Source organism: Notothenia coriiceps, unplaced genomic scaffold (assembly GCF_000735185.1).
Source record: "Notothenia coriiceps isolate Sejong01 unplaced genomic scaffold, NC01 NC01_scaffold00022040, whole genome shotgun sequence".
NCBI classification, from domain to species: Eukaryota; Metazoa; Chordata; class Actinopteri; order Perciformes; family Nototheniidae; genus Notothenia; species Notothenia coriiceps.
Genome location: NW_011354741.1, coordinates 49,484 through 52,259, shown reverse-complemented (window position 1 = coordinate 52,259; position 2,776 = coordinate 49,484). Strand labels below are relative to the sequence as shown.

The 2,776-nt window shown below is 39.2% G+C and overlaps 1 long non-coding RNA gene across 1 annotated transcript; it reads right to left on the bottom strand.

Moving 5' to 3' along the window:
• Window positions 1-1,178: 1,178 nt before the first annotated feature.
• On the bottom strand, window positions 1,179-2,501 carry LOC104953645 (uncharacterized). Its single transcript, XR_799248.1, has 4 exons — window positions 2,346-2,501; window positions 1,832-1,907; window positions 1,700-1,751; window positions 1,179-1,228 (listed from the first exon to the last, which is right to left on the bottom strand). It is a non-coding gene; the product is annotated as an uncharacterized lncRNA (long non-coding RNA).
• Window positions 2,502-2,776: the final 275 nt, after the last annotated feature.

Below are 2,776 nucleotides of genomic sequence, written 5' to 3'. Positions count from 1 at the left end.
AAGCTAGAGCAGAGTAAAATGGTACGTGTTGGTTCATCACAGCGACTCCTTCCATAGTACCAGTACTCATTTAAAAAGGTCCCATGTCATGGCCATTTCTACTGATCATAATTCCATTGTTGAGGTCTACTAGAATACATTTATATTGTGCAATTTTCCAAACTCACATTGGTTTCTCACACAGCATCTCTGTGAAGTATGTGTATTCACCGGTATTCACTCTGTCCTAAGCGGCTTGTTGGAGCTCCGGCCCCCCCCCCTCCCTGGTTTTATGTGCCCTCCCATGAAAATCATATGTCCTCTCTGTAGTTTTGTTCTGGCGCCGGATCTGGCTTTAAGTCATGTATCATTATACATACTGCCCTCCTCATCTATGTATCTCCTTTATATAAACGCGTTCATCATTTATTCATTCTTTCCACTTTCTAGATTTCTTTCCAAAGCTTTCAGCTGACGGGGGCTGTTTGAACAGGAGACGCTTAACAGACAGCTGCACCATATTTGTCAGATATTGTGTTTACACATTGTTCTGCTGGTGGACAAAAATATATTCATGCAGATTCAATAATTGAATTGAATTTCCTCCAAATACATATACTACAATTTAAAAAGTAATTGGTTTATACTTGATTCTAAGATCAAAGAGTCTGCCATGTAAATATTTGTATAAATATATTGACAGATTTGTATAAATAAACACCAACACTAGGTGTCTATGCATATAAATGAAAAATGCAGGGCAAGGTATTTGTTGTTGTTGTTGTTGTTTTATTCTAGCCAAAGCACTGCTAACACTGTTGTACAGTCGCTTGAGTCGCTGTATATAAAATCACTCTGCTGAGGTCACTGACTGAGTGGCCAGCTTCTTTGCTCTGCGCGCTGCTCCAGACTTCCTCTTAGCTTTAGGCTTCTGGTTGGGACAATGAGACAGATTTTTGCTTCCGCTCTTGGCATTGGGTCGATTACTGGAGGGACAAAACACAGACCGAAACAAAAACAAGTTAAGACATGCAAATATTGAGTGTTAATATGAGCAAGCTGGAGTTCAAACACTGAGCAGGGACAGTTCTGAGGACTCACCTCCTGGTCCTCTGAGAGTCCTGGACAGAGCAGGCTTTGCGTTTGTGCTTCAGGCTGCCGCAGTTGAAGCAGCCCTCCATCCCCTCACTCAGTCCACACGGGTGGTCCGGCAGGGCGCAGCGGCCACAGGGCGCACAGTGTCTCCAGGCTGAAAATTAAAGAATTTGAATAAAGACAAAATATTAAAAAAACAAAAGCCAGAGGAGGGTTAAGTAGTTTAATGTACACTTCTGACGTGATTGTGTATATATTGTGCAATAAGTTAAAAATAACAAAATCAGAACAAAACAAAGACTCAATTTTATTATTGGCTGCTTTCTGAGTTTGACCATTTTAATACTGTATCAAAAATCTTTAATCTCACCTCTGTTATCTAGCTTTTACCACACTACATTTTACAATGTTACAATTTATTTGTATAAATGCTGCTGCTGCTTCTTTTCTACCAGAATGTGTACTTTTGTAAATTGTAATATATTTTATCTTTTATTTTGACTATTATGTGCATGCCATTTATCAAATAGTGCTTTATTTTTTTGTCTCCAACTTTACTTTGGCTGTAACAATGTAAATGTCCCCTCAGTGGGACGAATAAAGGAATTATGAGTGATTGACTTACATGGTTTCACACACTTCTCACACCTTGAGCAATGCTTCCATTCTCGGCCGTCCTGGAGACAAAGAGTGAAAGTAAGAACTTGTGAGGAAAATAAATGATGAGAAAATATGATATGTGGTGGTGGTTTTATACCTTGGACGGGCAGACGTTGCATTTAGCACAGTGCTTGTTGAGGGACAAGACGAATCTCTGACACACAGAGCAAAATCTAACATGAGGACGAGAAGAGGAGAACACACATGACCTTTAACACTCATAAAATAACTGCATGGCTGGGGGTTTTCTACTTCTAATCTGGAATGTATACTCTGTAATCTCATCATCATACTTTAACTTCCTTATTCATTTAACTTAAGTTCTTGTAATTTGCTTGTGCCAGATCAGCCTTTAACACTGCTGCTGAGCTTAAGTTAAATACATTCAAGTACTGTATGAGAAGGATCCCTAAACTCAGTTATTATACAATTGTAAACCAATAGGGGCATTTTACAGAAAAACTGAATATACTATCATAATAATTACTTTTGGCATATTTGCATGCAAGGAATGTTTCATTTGTTGGTCAACACATGCATTGATACAGCTGTGATGAGATTACATCAGTCAAATTATTGTAAACTACAGCGGACAGTAAATATGTCGGTACCTGTAGCCTTCGTCCTTGGGCAGACCGATGTCTTTTGGTGAAATGTTGGTGAAGATCCTCACCGGAGATTGCTTCCTGCCTGTTTTCCCATGTTTATACAGAGGATGGTTGTCATAGTCCACCTAGAAACACATCAAATATTTACATTATTGTTTGAGGAACACAAGAAATAGGTAGCACAGGGAGTGTTTCATCTAAAGGAAGCATTGCATATACCGTAATTTTCGGACTATAAGGCGCACCTGAATATAGGCCGCAGCAGCTAAATTGAATGATGTGTACATATATAAGCCGCACTGGACTATAAGCCGCAGGTGTTTTAATGTTTAATTACCATATGTAAGGGTTCGTGCACAGAGGGGATCGTCGGGAAAGAGATGGCTGTTTGAGGAAGCTCCCATTTATTAACATTTCAACAAACAAGTTAAATA